The sequence below is a fragment of the Anarrhichthys ocellatus genome, unplaced genomic scaffold (genome assembly GCF_004355925.1).
Source record: "Anarrhichthys ocellatus isolate YVR2014 unplaced genomic scaffold, GSC_Weel_1.0 scaffold19, whole genome shotgun sequence".
Taxonomy (NCBI): Eukaryota; Metazoa; Chordata; class Actinopteri; order Perciformes; family Anarhichadidae; genus Anarrhichthys; species Anarrhichthys ocellatus.
The window spans coordinates 4,773,287-4,791,378 of NW_022280049.1; positions in this window are offsets into that span (position 1 = coordinate 4,773,287).

Genomic DNA, 18,092 nt, shown 5'->3' on the forward strand with positions numbered 1-18,092 from the left:
ATTTTTGTGTGTGTTTTTCGGGGGGGGGGGGGGTGGGTGCTTTTTTTTTCCCCCCCCCCCCCCCCCCCCCTCTCCCCTCTATGACGTGCCGATCCTCTCACTCTCCGAACAGTGCCAGCAGCAGCCATCTGAGAAATAAAAAGCTTGTCACACAGCGAGACGGAAACACCGGTGAAATATCAAGGGGCAGACGCCCACGCGCTTCCTGTAGGATTTCGGGAAGAAGGCACAGCCATCTTAGGAAAGGAAAAAAATACAAAGTAGCTTCCACCTGCTGCACTGTGTATAATGTACAGTTTCCAAACTAAATTGTGCACCTGGCCACTCTGTAGCTTGTTATAGAATAACTTGCTTGGAAACACACTCTGGTGACTCACCAGCTACTGTACTTGTAGCAGCGATATGAATTTAGAAAGATGAATAGATAGTCAGATGAATAACCGCACGATGCAGCAAAAGAAATCCTACAATGGCGTTCGCTCGTGTGGGAGATTCAGTTCAAAAAGGTGCCCTTATCTGAGATATGATTTAAAGCTGCATTCATCAATATCTTTTATATTAACAGTGGATCAAAAGACTGTGTGGAGTGAGAACAGTGTCAGTTGAGGTGCCAGACTCCCTGTGAGTTATAACCCAACTTTGCAGTTCCCCTCAGCTACACAGAGCCTTCTAGCGTCTTTCAGCACATTGTTTTGGTTTTAAGGGGCCCACAACTTTACCGTTTTGGTTCCCTCACACCGCTCTCATCAATGTTGTTTTGGAGCTGCAGCATGATGTTGTTCTCAGCAAAAGTGCCTGCCCAGCCCACCGAACGACAAGCAGAACAAAGTTTGTGACTAGCTGCTGAACATGGTGGCGCAATCAGCTAGTTAGTTATCTTAGGAGTCGTTGGAGACAAAAGTAGAAGGAGAGTGAATATTGGACTTCAATTGTTTCGATGGGCAGAAACACAACTTCAGATGAGTGCTAATGTCGCTCCATCTCTGATGGATCAGTAAGCAGCCCACTGTTTGAGAACATGTTCAACTTTTTTATGTTGATAATATGTAGATGTCTGCAATAATGCAGGTTTATTTGAGGTCATATTTATACAGTACTTGTTATTATGTGTCAAATTATTATATTGTTATTATTCTACATCCCTGTTAAATAACTAAACGGCTGTTTTTGTAAAATGGGAACAAAATACATACAACACAAAATGCAGCTTGAATATCAATAGAACATCATAACATTAACACCTAGATATATATATGACGATATGGAAGGAAAAAGCCTCATTAACACTCTTTAAGTCATAGCATGACGGGATGAGATGGGATACCCTCTCTGGCATTGTGATACTCTCTTTCTCTGCTATCTCTCTACCATTGTATTCATGTGTTTTCCTGTCTATTTACTCTCCTCACAAAGGCAAATCAAAGCAAGGCCGCTCACTTATTGAATTAGCAGCAATCAGGAAGCATTAAGCAGGGGTCCTCTACCTGATTTTCCACTCAATACTGTGGCAAATGGGGGACAACACACAGAGACAGAGGCTACAACTTGTGGTCTGCTTGGTGGGTCAAATCAAGCCAGCGAGGGAGCCAAGGGTGGCTTCAGAAAAAGGAGAGAGAGCCAGGGAAGAGTTGGTACTATAGCCAGGCCTTGGAAAAAGGGCACAGATCTGGACTGAAGGCTGCTGGTAACATCTTATCGCAGCCCGGTTTCTCCAGTTTGACTCGCAGCCTCCAAGCCTGCCCGAGGACATAGTGAGGCAGGCTTAGCGCGGCTGAGCTAGGGCCACAAGCACACACACACACACACACACACAGACACACACAAATGCACCGCGCCGCTACAGGGCAAGGACTCGCCTTCGGTGGAGTCTCATATAAAGCCTTGTCACCATGGCAACTACTTCATCATTAGAAAGCCACTGGTGGTGGCCAGTGCCCGTGCACTTTTCCTTCTTTGTCTCTTTCATTCTGCCTTTGTGTCTTCAGTTTTATTTTTCTCCAATTATAACATGAATTGTATTTTACTACAAATATGTTTGCTACAAGAAGGGACAAATAATAGCTATTGAGACCGCTTATTTGACATTGAAAATGAAAAAGTCAGAAAATCTGACCTCATGGCCTGAAAATGCATTATTTTAACAACTTGGTCATCCAAATGTGGTCACTGTGCCCCCGGTCACCGGTAGCTGTGCCTCCAGCTTGTTTGTGCCTTCCAACTGACAGAATCGACAGTGGTGGAAAGCCAGTGAGGGATCATGTCCCTGTCATGACAATACAACCACTGCACTGGCGTGACGAGGACATAGTGCAGGGGTCAACAACCACATTTGTCCAAGGGACAGAATTGTTTGTGGAGGTCAGACTTTGAAGTTATAAAAATATATATCATTGTTAAATATTTTCACTTTCCCACTGACTTTTATTTGCCTGTAATAGTGTGAAAAACATGGGAAATCCAAAATGACAACTAGAAAATGCTCTTAGACCTCCGCCAAAGTCTACGGCTGGTTTCATTTTAGTTAAAATCTGTGATTCCAGAAACATGGTATCAGAATGCAGTCCTATAATTCCCCAACTGCAGCTTATGTTTGTACAAGGCATGCACATTGGTCTGACTCCAATGCTCAGGTAAAGGAACACTGCAGCAGGGCTCAAGCACTTTGACCATATATTTAAATTCAGTAATGTCTAGAATCAAGTGTGGTCGCCTAAACGCAGGGATAAACACTCTATAGCAATATGTATTGCTTTGGTGTGGTCTAAACGCTGTGGGGAGCCATTCAGTCCAGTCCTTCGTGTTCCGCTATGACACATCGTGGTGCATTGTAATATATTCTAAGTGTATCCACAGAGATACCCGACATCAGTTGAACAATGTCGGCATGCAGTTTGAAACAAATCGCTGTCAGTTAAGCTTGTCTAACCCGGTTAACCGGGCTAAACCTACTAGCATGCTACAGCTGGTGGACATCAACTTGTGCGCTGGCAAAACTTTTAGGGTAAAACCTCGCCCTCTTGAATTTCTGTTCCGCACGTGCACGTATACGTAAGTAATACACTACCCTGAGAGCTCAACAGACTGCGGTCGCAGTGAATCAATCAATATTTTGCGGACCGGATGGGAAGCTTTGGCTGCCAGAGTATCTTTATTGATCCCACCACCAGGAGTCGCCAAAGTCAGATATTTTCAAATTCTACACAAGGGAGCTTTAAAGTAGCTACGACGCTACTGCTCGACAGAGGACAGGTGCTGCGATTGCTTTGCGGAAATCAAAGAGGTCTGTTTATGGTGTAGCATTACAGCGCAAGTACTTCTGCGTATAGTGCTCGAATCCAGGACAAAATCATCTTGTCTTTACAGCTATCACATGCCGTAGCTTCAAACTGGGGGCAATTTTGTGTCTTGATCGAGTCTTCTTAAGAAACTGCTCTATGAATGACGTTTTTGTGAAAATGCACCCGTTTTATCAGTGGTTTACTAGATTTGCACGCATGGAAATACTCTTCAAGAGCTTGTGTTTTTAATTTGATTTTGAATACTGCCAGTACTAATACGGACAAGTTAGAAGGCCATATGGCCTTTTACTCATCTGTACTATATCGTCAGAGGCATGGCATTAGGGCTGTAGTGTACACAGATGTAATTTCATAAACCTTACCATGTCTCCCAAGGTATGGGTGTTTCACTTAGTTGTTGGGCTTTTATCTATTTATGCATCAAATCAAAAGGGACAGTGAACCACATTTAGGGAGTGGAAAGTGTATCCTGAAGAATTTAATAAGAAAAGAGATCTTGATGGATTACAGACCTTCTCCACATCTCAGACATTTTCAGAATGATAAATCACAAAGGCCTTTTATACCCCCCCTCCCCCCTTCTTTCTTTTCTTTCTCTTCTCCTGCCTTTCTCTCCCTCTCCCTCTTTCTCTGCCTTCCACTCATTCTCATCTCATGAGCCTTGGCTTTCAATTGTAAGAGATTACAGGAGCATAGCCGGACTGCGGCCCGTCGAGGATCTTTTATTAATATTTATATGCATATGAAACAAGCCAATTCTAAGCTGTCGGTGAGCAGCTGAACCCTGCGGCCCCATTGTGTATATAGATATAGATATATATAAATATGCAAGAACCACTGTGTGTGTGGCGGTTGTGTGTCTGTGAATATACAGCATGTGGCACTAACCGCCTACCCTGCGTCGTCCCGGGCCACCTGAGCCACCAGCGGTGTACCGGTACACCACGAGCGGTGTTTCCCCACCAGGGTTCGATCGTTAGCAGGACTTTCTGGCTCTCTCTGTCTTCAAGGTTAAACAGGACTCTGAGGGTGGGGCGCATGTGTGTGTGTGTGTGTGTGTGTGTGTGTGTGTGTGTGTGTGTGTGTGTGTGTGTGTGTGTAGCGGCGGGGGCTCTAAATCTGCAAACAAGTGTGGAGCCTGGCAGTCAAGGCTATCGAAGGAGCTGATATCCCGCCGGTGGAGGGAGCAGAAGGAGACTAATCCTTCATACATAATAGATGGCCAAATCCTCTAAAACACAGAGACACTAGCTGCCTGTGCCGCAGAGGCCCTGCCACTGCTAACAGATCAGACAGCAGGCATCCCCCTCCTTGCCACCTTCATTAATACTCAATTACAACAAAGCTCCTACACCCATTGTCTCCTCCTGAAAAGGTGGGTCAGGAATAGCTGTCCCCCCCACCCCACACCCCATCCCATCACCCCTGTACACAGAGATAATGTCATATAATAGCTTTGTTGCTGGAGTCAAGTGGCGAAAGAGAAGACCATCCTTGAGAAATAACACCGTCCTCTCATCGCCACTTCACTTCGCATTTGTCAGTCGTGCCGCCGTGATCCAAACAGGAAGGCGGCGAACAGATCTGAAGGAAGCTTGGGTGTTTACGCTCGCAGCTCACTGGCGTGGTTGTTTCTGCGAAACGGGAATAAACATAAACAGCATTTCGTTTACTCCACGGGCACTCTGGAGTCTGCCCGTGCCGCAGCTGCACGACGGCAGGCATTTTCACGCCGAGAAGATGCCCGCGTGCCGCAAGCGTTCTCTCTCCCGAGCGTTATCGTCTGCGAGCGATATGAAAGTTGACACGCGCGCGAAGGGGCCTTTTGATCAAGCGTCTTTGCGGCGTTCGACACTTGCTACAGCCGTTCATTATGCTGTTGCACGGCGGTTCCTCGTGATGTATTGCATTTGAAAGGCTGCATCTCTTTTGTTTCAAATCAATGATTCATATACATGGTCGTTTTACACTTGATTATAACAGATAATTACTTGGAAATGCTGCTGCTTCACATTAAGAGTTACAACCAAAAATATCAAGCTGTCTCTGTGCGTCTGTTTCTCGTCTTTCTAAAACCTAAATTGAATTCCTGTGATTTATTTAGCAGTTTGTTTTTTTAAAAGCCCTCAAAAGCTTTTTAATTTCACCAAGGGACAAATACCTGAAGGTGCTGACTTGACTTGAGTTCTTTTTTAATTTTTTAGCTTTCACAGTCAAATACACCCTCGCTGCTCTGTTGTATTAAAGTATTGACAAAAAAAAACCTAATATGTAAAATCGCCCTTCCTTTCTTTCTCTTTTTCAAAGCCATGATCGAGCGGACTTTGATGCTTTGGAGTTAGTGCTTTTTAAACTCTGCTATAATAATACAAAAATATTTTAAAATGTAAAAATAATTGTGGACTGGATTCGCCACATGTTATTTCACTTTTTCATTCCCCAAAATCTACATTTCCCTTTTATTCGTTGAGTGCACATTCTATCTAGTCACTACAAAAGTAATAAAATGCTTCCCCTCCTGTTTTTTTTCCCATTCTTAATATCTGTAGATGGAGAGCACTACGCTGAGTGGAAGATGTCACTAACAACACTTCCTGGCGTAGAATTAGACACTCAGGAATAGAGTATTGCTGCTGTTGTTCCAATTAGTGAGTCCCTGCATGACTGGCTTGCTTCTCCACTCATCCCTTCTATGCAACCCTTTACATTGCCCCATCTATCCCCATTATACCCAATTTCTTCCTCACCAACTTCAATTTTTTTCTCTCTCTCTTTCTCTCTTTCCAAAACTTTAGCCTCCTCGCTGTCTTTGGGGCTTCCAGATATTTCCAGACAGAAATAACCGAGCAGGTAAAGTTCTCTCAGCGCCTCGGAGAACGAGAAACCGAGAGCCCTTTTCCTCCTTTCTCCCTGTACTTTCTCTCTCTCTCTCTCTCTCTCTACATCTATCTTTCTCTTTGTCTGGGCAGGACTCCCCAGGCAGCAGGAGTCCCTGTGGGCTCCCGGTGTGATCCGTGGGTGTTTAGCTGTTAATCTGTCAGAATAATTCTACGGACAAACACTGCAGCGACGTATAATTCCCAATCCACGAGGAGAAAAGGACGTGGAGGCCATAGGCCAGCCTGGAGACTGATGAGCCACACTAGCATAATTAAGGCCAGCGCCTCCCTCGGGACGAGCCCACGCGTCCCTCTCTTCCTCTACATCCATCTATCTATATACGCTATCTATCTGTGTCCTTTATGCTTCCTCTTCTCCTTGTTTTTTTTTATCTTCCCTTCCATTAACGTTGTTGGCGGTGAATGAAAAATCTTTTTTTCTCTGCTGCTTGCATCGCAAGTAATGAGAGGGAAGGAGAAAATGAGATATATATATATGTGCAAGAAATTGGTGCTGGATCTATTAAGTGTGCAATAGGGTTTGTTTCATCAAGGTGTTATTGCTCCCCACCTCGCCTCTAAACTGTTTGCATGTTTAATTGTTGGGTGTTTTTTTGTTTTTGTTTTTTTTACACACAATGGTGTTGATTCTCGTAGAGACGCTGAGCTGGCTAACGCTTCTTCTTCTTTCCACATAATGGCTTTCAATTCCCCATTTAATCTTCAGCCATTTAAGGATTAGCCTAAAGCGGAGCGGTGGAAACCAAATAAGTGCAACTAACTGGCGTCATTTCACTTTTACGGATAAAATCAATACAGATTTCACAAGAGCAAAATGTTTTTTTTATATTAACTTCTCGCTGCCGTTGCTATTGATTCTAATTTATTCAATAACTTCTTCCTTGATTCAGTGCTTTCTTCCCTCAATATCAAACATTTTGTGACACTAAAGTGTGTGTGTGTGTGTGTGTGTGTGTGTGTGTAAAGCAACCCTGCCGTACACAAAATCAGATATAGTTTTGATGTGGAACAAGCATTAAGCACAGTGTGTGTACAATCCATGCTGTTATCCTTTATAAATGTGACCCGTGTTAGCAGTGGGAAGCTGTAGCTTTGTTAGCGGCGGCTTGTGACAGCTCTGCTAGTGGAAGTGGTTGTTACTGCTGATCTAGCTGTGAAACACAGTGCCATGTCTCCAGGCAAGCTGGAAGATACCATCACACACACATACATATATATATATATATAGTACATACACACACACACGCTCGAGCCTCACGCACAACCCATATAGCATGGATGGAGAGAGGGATCTCGACAGGAACGAGATGGGAAAATAGGCAGTCGTCCTATTTCCTCCCTCACACCTGAGAGTCCCGTAGGCTGTGTATATAAGAGCACTTTTCTGTAACTCTCTCCATCAAGCTCTCCACCTCCTACTCCTCTCTTCCCTCCTTCTCGACTTTCTTCTCTCACTGCAGGCGATTGGTTTGATCTCTGATCCCTGTAGTCCTGCCACTACCCTCCCTTCCCCCACAACCAAGCTCTGTTATTTGCTCAACCTACATGGATCTGCACTTTCCACACAAAACAAAACAGGGCAGCTCCCTGTGACACAAATACACTCAGATATGTTAGCGTCGTGTCTGACTCCGGCGCGTTCGGAAGCATTAATAGGATTTTTTGTTTTTCTTTCTCCGGCTTCATGGCGTCGCTTTTTTCTTTGTCGGCAGGGCTGTCTGGGAGCAGTAATTCCCAGGTGAGATGTAAAGGAGAAGGCAAATGAGAAATAAAGAAGGCACAAGAGGAGATGCCTAAATGTTTGTCGCTTTGAAACCGAATAGCCTTGCCCCACAGCAACCTTTGAGTACAGCGAGCAACGGTTTCATGAAGCGCCACACCTTTCTCTCTCACTGCATCATATTCACAGGATTGGATGAGACGGGTGTAATGGCACTGATTAAATGCTTCTTCTTTTTTTTTACCCAAAAATACCTTCACAAGATCAGACAATAAATGAACAGATTTCTTTCGGTGTCATCTTTTGCTTATAGGATTCAGAGCAGTGATTGGTGCCGAGATATCTCCTGAGAAAGAGCAGACCTTGTTTCAAAGATCAAACAATGCATCATTTAATTCCACTCTCCAGTACGGATTCTTTCAAATGGCTCTCCGGGGACTTGTTGTCTTTGAGAACTGCCAAAGAAAACATGGCGGGAACATGTTCTTTCTCTCCGTATCGCCGAGCCCTTTTGTCTTCTCTGACGCGGAGATAAACGCAAAAAAGAAATTATGCTTCTGTGTAAAAATGCCATTAGTCATTTGGTTGGGCCTCCCTCCGTCTTTTGACGGGAGAGCATTATGCTGTAAAAACAGCAGCATGCTCCCAGCCTTTGCCCGGGGTTCTCAAGGGAGGGGGGGGGGGCAGCATTTGTTGTTGCTCAAGAACTCCATTCACTCTAAGCTGGCGAAAACACACCAAGGCATATGGCTGCTTGATTTAGTTAGCTTGTAAAATGATTTCATAAAACTACATTTGGATGAAGATAAAGTAACCAAGCAATTAAATCGAGTATGGTCAATTTGAAGCACCTGATAGCACAGCCATTCCAGCTGTGGTGGAACATCTGGCGAAAGCTCCGCGGATCGGTAAAGGGAAAAAACAAACAACAAAAAAAGCTGTGGATTCAACGCTTCGTTTGCAGAATCTCGCACGTGCAAAAAATAAAAGGTGCTCGTGTTAAACTGTTGCATCCGAAGGCACTTTTAAAAGGTGAACTCAAAAAAAGCCGTGGCATCCATCCGCTGTGTAAAGAGGGGAAAAAAAGGAAACGAGTTCTCTGCCATCTGGAAAAATGAAAAAGGGCATTTGCTTTTCCCTGATCTCACCAGCATGACAGCAGCAAGAAACACTGGCATGAAGTCCTGCTCTCCCGGCCAGTATTGACTGCCGAGCTGCTAGGAGATTTGATGCTGGACCTGAGTTAACCCGCAGGTCAGGTGCTTCCAAAACCTTTTTATTTTTGGTTTCACATTTATCTGACCTGAATGAGTCACCAGCCTCACCTTCAGCACATTTCTCTACCCATCAAATGGGCCACACCAGCTTAAAAAAAACAAAAACACTTTTATCATCTATTTCTTAAACCCACAAAAACTGGTCCCGCAGTATGGATGTTGGAGCGGGCATGAATGCAATCAATAGATACGAGAGTGAGTGAAACAAACGGGAGTTAGTAAAACAAATGTTTTTGATTTGATGCTGTAATCTGTGCGAGTGCTGCATGGGGGCCTGAGAGACAGCAACAACTATTATTAATGGTAAACAGTGAATAAAAAGACTATAATAAGGCATGCATGATTAGATAAAGAGGAAAAGGTCGCAGCAGGTTGATGCATCTGTCTCATTAGCCGCTTTATTTGTATCCCTTCGTTTACCCTTCATTAGCCTGCCTGTTTAATCCTCTTTCTCTCTCCTTTTTTTCTGGAAGTCTCTCCTTTCATTAGGCTCCGCTGCTCTCTCCGTCGCTTCCTTTCTCGATGTGCTGCGTCTTAGTGTAACGGCTTCCCAGTGTGTCTGTCTCCCCGAAAATGTCACCCCAGTCTTTGCTGCGCAGCGTACCACTTTTGACACGAGCGCTATGTGCGGCAGACAGGGCATAGGGATTAATTTGCCATATGTGTATACCTCAGCACCAGACAGGGGTAGAGACTGTGACTGAGGCATGTCTGGCGGCAGAGACGGAGCCTTACTCACTGGATCCCTTGCGTCCCCCGCTGCAACTTGATGTCACAGGGAGTGGTGGGGGGGGGGATGTGCAACCCTGTGAGAACGAGAGAGCAGGAGACAGAGAGGGAGGGCGGGAGAGGGAGAGAGTATGTGCATGATATCACGGGGGGAATAAGTGAAAGGAGAGAGATCCCAGCCCAGAGACATAGAGAAGTGCGCTTTGTGGGGAGTTATCACTGTAATGCAGCTCAGTGCCAAAAGAGGTCATGTGCGTGCTGCAGATTCATTAGTTTCAGCAGACATTAATATCCTATAATCATTACCAGTTATAGCAAGGAACATTCTGTATGTGTGAGGCTTTATTAAGCACCATTCCATAAACCTTAGGTAAAGTCTGAGATTAATGACACTGTCTCTACACTAGCCTGATTTGCAGTTCATTTTATCTGTGTTCTGAAGAAAGGAAAGAAAAGGTTTCATCAGACGTGACTGCATTAATAGTAATGTAGATGCATCTTTTACCTCCCTCTCATGCTTAATTTGTCTTTATATTACCTCATTAGATTCAATTGTCTGTTTACATCAAGGCCAAAGGTCGCATAGACGGTCCGCTAATGCAACTTGTTTCTTATTGACAGAGGGGAAAACTAACTTGGAATGCTGCAAGGGTATTTGACAGAGAACAATCCATTTTTACATGCCAGCTACCATAGAGATGAAAATCTAAATATATAGGCCTATTCAAGCCAAACTGAAACCATAACGGTGCACTTGGTAGAGTGCAGATCTCTGCCAGGTGTGTCTGCCACAACCACAGCTGTATTGTGTGATTGAATGAATACAACATACAATTGGCTAACCCACCCGTCAAGACATGCGAGTCAATGGAAGCCTTGAGATAAGTTAATTTCAAAGAATGCTCAGTATGTTGTCTACGGTAGCCTACGTGAAGCACTTAAGAGAATAATCGGTGTTGTGTGCACCCAAGGTGTTGTGTTGAAGGTCACAATTGATGTTAAAAACCTTGTTTGCTGAATAGCAAAGGCTCAGTACAAGTTCCCTGCTACACAAAGCTACAGAAACTGTTCAGACGTTCTCTCTATAGTTAACCTGCTGTATGTCGACCTTTCCGTGCCATCAGATAACGTGGCAATCTACTTCAAGACAACAGTGAAACCCGTCCTGCTCTCTTCTCTTGATGATGAACTTGACCATTGCATGCACCGCACCTGCATTACAACAGCATTGTTCGTGACAGCCCACAGCAGCCTCGCCCTCTTAATAAAGTAATGTCTGGAGTGGCTGTGAGAGCCTTGTCTGGGTGGGTATGCAATGGGCTGGGGAGTAATGAGCAAGTCCGAGATAAATAATGGATCGCTGTCATTCATATTACAGAGGAAATTACTGTAATGGTGCTTGCCGGGTGAAAGACCTCCATCAAACACATTAACACTCAGGACAAAGACAGAGAGGAAAGGGGGACAGAGGGAAGGAAGGAGGATGAGAGCGGATGACATCAAAGTTAAGGAGGGAGGAGATCGTCATCCACAAAATCACATCCTGCCACTTGAGGGCCGACATAAATTGAAGTGAGGAAGGAAAGGCAGGAAACGAGCACCTGACTATTTTGAGGCTGAGATGGATGGAAACACCTAAAAGCTGCATTACCACCGTGACTTATGTCAGAAGGAAGTTCTCTCTCTCCTCTCCCGATACCTTCCTTCTCCTACCCTCCCACTTATTCACCCAACCCTCCCACCCTCACCCTCTCCTCTGTGCTCTCCCAGGGCATTAGAAACAGAATGGTCTCAATGTGAGCCTCCAATAGTGGAGATAAATGGGATTTGAAGCACAGGCTATAAGGAGTGGCAGTCATTAGACAGTAAGTGAGCCAAGCGAGTTGTTAGGACATGAGCAGTGCTAGTCGTTAGGAAGGGATGGAGGGAGAGAGAGATGGAGCGATGGAGGGAAGGAAGGAGGCCACTGGCTGTTTGTTCTAGGACTAAGTGCTGGATAATGAGATCAGACTGACATGACCCGGCCCCAGAGCTGAGAGAGACAGCTTTGCCATTACACCTCTCCCCTCCTTCTCCCCATCTCATTCTCTTTTCTTACACATACTTTCTCTTTCTGACTCTAGCTATCTCTCTTTTTTAACTCTCTTTTTCCCACACAAACTAAAACTGCATTGGCAGCGGCATGTGAGGTCTAAAGCGGATGGAACCATAGTATCTGACAAATGTAAACAATAAAACAGGCACCACGCCTGATTTGGTGTGAATGCAGCCTAAGTATAGTCAGCCTGATTTGGTCCTCCCATTCATTTGAATGGGGGTGGTATGTTTAACCTGCGGTGCTTGGGATGCGGGGGGGGGGATCACAGAATCGGCTATCCAGAGCTTTACAACCCAGCCATGCAGGAATAAAAGTGCTTGGAGTTAATGGAGCATTAAGTGACACTCCCACACCGCCTCTCAAATTGCCTGCAATGCCTAAATTTGGTGGGAATGTCAGCCTTAGTATACTAATATTGTGGCGATATGCTAATTGGGCAGATAAAACTTCGGAACACATACAGGTTACAACTTTAATAAACTGAAGCAAAGGTAAGATAAAGATGAATACTTGAGTTTGTTAGAATGTAAAGGCCTGAGAAAACTAGGGAATAATCAGAAAAAGGCCATAGACTATAAAAAGTGGACGTAGTCACCATGGCGTCACAAATTTGGTTTGTGGACTTTCGTTTTGAAGCCTCGAGTTCGGTATTTTGGTTGTCTCCATTTTGGTTTTGCAACCAGAAGTGACACGAGAGGGTGGAGCTATGTACAACCAAACGTTGAATGAGACATTTCAAGGCGACCCTCTAAAAATTTGGACTCTGCCCTCCCAATCCAGGCTCGGTTGCTCCATGTGTCTCATTACTGACCATCTTGCTGCCAGCATTCAGGACCTGCTGGACTCCCCGGACTGCCAAGCCCAGTCCACAATGAGATGCCAGCAATAGCGGAGCTACTTCTAGTGTTGTCCCCCTTATGGAGCTCAGCTGCGACGAGGGCGGCGAGACAGAGTGTGGCGGTGGCTGTCTAGAGCCTCTCACCTCTCAGACAATTAGGATGACAAGAGGCTGTTCTGTATGCTGTTGTTCCGAGGCATGGCGCCATGTGTTTTGTGCTGCTCCTTGTATAGCGGAGACGGGATTTCGGTGGTCATGAAGTCTGCTTTGCCGTGCATCAGATGAACTTCCGTAGGGAGGACATCGTAGAGGGAATGTGAATGGGGGGAAAACTGACACTCAAATGCAGCCTGTCACTCCAGAATGTATTGGCTGCCAGCATCCTCCCTGGAGCTTTGACCTGATCGGGGAGTAGGACACCTATCCCTCTGCATATTATAGACAAGGAGATGATGGAAAAGCAAGAAGATATTACTCCTGGCAGCCCAGTCAGGGGGTGTCTTGTGTATTGCACATCGAGCAAAGTACCATTGAATGTGAGGGGAGATGTTAGGATATGCACTGAATCCACCTTATTGTCCGTTGTTGGTTGTATCTTAATAGTATCAGCTGAAAATGTTGCCAGAGCAGACGGATGTGTCTAGTCACCAATGATTTGAGAGGAGGCAATGTCAGATAAATGATGTTGAATGGAATTAAGTGGTTGTTCAGTCTAAGTATTAGATTACAATAATAGTAAAACACAGAGACAATGTGATATGTTCAAATGTTGGTGCTTCTTTTTTGCTCCTTTCCTCACAGCAAGGTGAAAAAAAAAAAAAAACTTGGTCAGGTGATTCTCTTCTGCCTAGCAACTGCTTCGGTTTGGGCAAACCTTACTGTAGGCAGCAACTGGATCCAAGCTGAACATTGTGGCTACATTGTGGATAGGACAAAAGGTATATTCCCTCTCACCACATGCCAAAAATATACAAGTAGTTTCCAGCCACAACAGTGAGCTTATTAAGAAACTTTATATCTGCCGGTGATGACACATGCAGCTTCAGTCTTTAATTACTTTGAATATGATATCATTGTTTAAGCAGTGTGTTTATGTTGGACAGGTATGTGTACAAAGCCACAATGACTTGCTGACAGATGCAATTTCTAGGCATTCCACACCCACACAAGCAGACACCAGTGTCATTACAGATTATGTTGTTGCTATAAAGTAAAAGACGATGTAAAGCTGTGTCAAGAACGAGAAAAAAAAAGCAACGCTTATCTAAATATTAAGCAACTTATCTTAAAAAATACAAGGTATTATTAGAGGCATACATGTTAGCATAAAAGTTAGCTCACCATCAAAGATGTCAAGAGATTTGGGTTTGATGAGATTTATCCCAGCACCATGTGTGTGCAATTGTAAGCAACCGTCATTGCCTCATTGTAGAAGCTGTCTGAAAGCACTGAGAAAGTTAAGATGTGTTTTGTGAAAGAGAAACTCATAGCTGATCCCAATAGTTCAGTAAGAAAGAAAAAATCTGCCATCAATGTTTTTCCACTTGGACTTTCTGTTCTTTCGTTTCCTCCAGGCTGTGTTTGAAAGGGAAAACGGTGGCAGCTGCAGGCCATTTATTCAGAAGGTGATTTTCCCAGTTACTGCAGCCACTTTTGTGCAAAATAAATCCAGGTGGCCATTGTTTTTGCCAAAGCACAGAGCGGGAAGGTGTACAAAAACAAATGTCCATTAATGACTGTTTGACTGACAGTAGTTTGAATGCAGCCATCAATGCTTGTTTGGCAGCTTATTGATTGATTTCTTGGAGGATTGGGATGCTGCAACACCTTAAGATTTGTGAAGGCTAAGAGCCTCTTTAGTTTTGTGGTCTTGACACACCGCTGAAGAAAAGAGTGTCAAGTAAGGAATTCAAAACATTTAACTTTTATTAAATCATAGAAGTCGTTTAGAATACACCAAATTAAAAATGCTGAAATATTGATTCAGAGCGACACTGAGGCAAAGGCAACCACAGTAAATTATTAAGAACATGAAAAAAACTGTTTTTGCAGCACTGCTATTTATTCAGGGTTCACAGTAGTTGTCGTGTTTATACTGTAGTTATCTGCTGTAAATGCAAAATTGTCTTAGTAGGCTGAAAAATGCTCTTTTAAATACTGTATTTTTCCTTCACAGCTAACATTAAAAGCAGCGGTGGAATGTAACTAAGTACAATTACTCAAGTATTGTACTTAACCACTATTTTTACTTGTATTTGAGTATTTCCATTCTATGCGACTTTATACTTCTACTTCGCTACATTTCAGTGTATTATACGTTTTACTCCACTACATTTATGATACTTATAGTTAGTAGTTACTTTTTACATAAAAAAACATAATAGGACATGGTGTAATACTATAATCTACCCAGTATTATACAAACATTGTTAAATTGCGATAGCATTGAGAAAGATTAATATGCTCTTGCATATATTTAATAGTGATAAAACAGAATGATATAATATTCTCTTACTAAACACTGTGACAGAAGCTATTCTCCATAATAAGTACTTTTGATGTATTAAGTATATTTTGCTGATAATACTTTATCTATACTGTTTTATTAAGTAGAAACTACTGTACAATGTGCTATTTTCCGTTTCACTATAGGACTTAAAGCAACATTTTGAATTCAGGACTTTTACTCGTAATGGAGTATTTTTTGACCACGGTATTTCTACTGTCACTTAGGTAGCCTGAAGCAGTAATGTCAGTCTGTTAACACTGCCTGAATGTATATTGTTAGACTGATGAGAGGAAATGAAAAGAATGAGATAGCCAGTTACGCCTCCTACATGCATTGATTTTGTCTCATTTATAAAGAATATGTTTTCAATAACATATGGATAAAAAAGAATTGTTATTTAGCAAATACAAAGGTACATAGGGTAATGAAAAAGAGAGACATATTGGTGTTAGCGCACAGTAGCTTAGCATTAGAGAGAGTGAGAGAGAAAGCTTGGTGTAAGCGTACCAGTAGAAAACAACTTATTCTATCCTACAAAATGTGCAAAAGCGCACCAACACACAATGAGTGTCTGGCGACAGCGCACCAGGATAAAGAAAAATGAGAGGAATCTTGGTGTCAGCACATAGCGGCCTAACACAGACAACATACACAAAGCCAATAAAAGGTTGTTATTTTTTTTAAATCAGTAATAGTAAGGCTGTACCAAATGCCATTTTTTACAATCGAAACCTCTATTGAGGTTTTTCAAATTAAGCTTTGAATGTCTGTCGTCATATTTCATGTCAAATGCCCAAACATATGTGAAAAAAATTGATATCATATATATATAAATGTAATTTATGATGCTGTCAGATTGAAATAGACCGTCTCTTTGTATGCAGCAAGATTTGTCCGCAGTGAAATTGTTGTTTTTGAAAGTCGAAATGCCAACAAATATAGATGGAAGCAGAATATTTTTGTTGAATATAAACATAGGAATTAGAAATGATTACATCCACTATTTTCACTTTAAGACAATCAAAAAAGACAAGGACAACAGAGCGCGAGCAGAGAAGTCGGATGGCTTGTTAAAAATAATAGCATCATGTCAACAGCTTTGAACTATTCGGTAGAGCCCCAAAAAAGCAAATACATATAGTATATTGTTTTTTGTTTTATAAAGTAGGCACTTACTTTATTTAGACGAAGAAGAAGAAGTCCATGCGCCTATCCCTCTGGACAATGACTTTGTTGTCTTTGGGTGTATTCCTCAGTTTCACTTTTCAATGGAAATATGGGCAACGGGCGAAGGCCTCTTCTGTTTATTCTGTCATGGCTGAAGGTCTTTATGCGCTTTAACGATGAAATGGTCCTCTCCACAGATGGGGTGGCAGAATGTATATGTTAAGACCAGCTTCAGAGGTTTTGTGGCCTCGGGTTCAGTTCCCCTGTAGATTATTGTTTGTCAAAAAAGTAAGCAGCTGTAGAGGCATCCTTCCTTGGACTGTATAATCTCACCAAATCAAACTCACTAAAAAGCTTCTTTTACCTCATTTTTACCTCAGCACCACTCATATTCAAGTCTTGTTTGTGATATCCGATGGTCTCATCCACTTCCACTGCAATAAAGGATGCTACTTGCATTTCTTTTTTCTTTATTATTTGACTCCTGATAACCTCGGCAATGGCTTCGATTAAATCATTCTCAATCAGATGTGTGCAAATAAACAGTCGGGGAGCGTGATTGAATGAGTGGCTATAACTTGTCATCTTTTTCTGCCAGCACATGTAACAGTTGCTCATAATTTCCTTGATTGGCAGAGCTACTACTGGCTCTTTGCTCAACAAGATAACAGGTCACGTCGATGAGACTTTCTTAATATTTCCCTGTTTTCCTTTTTACCTCTGCACTATGCTGGCACGGAGCCCGGGTTGCTCATCGAGGGGCCATGTCAATGCAACTCGCTGAGGTTGGTTTTTTTTCGAGTGGGCATGGACCGTGGATTTTGCATATGCTGCTGTATTGCTTAAATCGTTGCGGTGACAGTGTCGCCCTTTTATCAACACGCTGTCGCTGCTGCTGGAGGAGGAGAAGAGCGGGTACGGGACACACAAGTTGTCTGGTCTAGCCCGACCTTCTTTTCGTATAGCACTGTTGTTTGAAAAGTGTGTGCAACCGCTTCCGCCAGGGGTGAGATGCTGCAGGTCGGGTGTCGGTGGACCATTAGCCACGTTATTTTTGTGAGAAATATCCATGCTGACTCGCAGGTAAGTAGGTGCCACTGGGCGGCGCCGAGCCGAAGCAAGAGGGAGTGGAGGACACGTGACCCGAGGCCTGCGGCAGCATCCTAGGATATTGAATGAAGGCTCGGACGCGGTGTTGACCTATGGAGTATAAAACGTGCGCAGTGTAAGCGGAGCTGCGATGTCGCAGGATTACAGCAGAGGGCGCTGTGAATATAAAGGTGCTGACCTCTCAGGCCACAGAATGTTTTGGTTACACTCGAAAGGATTGCGACGGATGCACACGTTTTCAAAAATAGAATAGAATAGATCATTTCAATAGTTGCAGAATTGTAATTCTCAGCTATAAAGTAGGTTACTTTAACACCATACCTGCGGACGCATCAGTGAAACGCGTCAGCTGGTGAACCTTTTCGGCCAGTATGTGTTGCAGCCTATCGCAATGATATGACGCCCCACAGCTCTTTATTCATACTATACTATTCTGACAAATTTC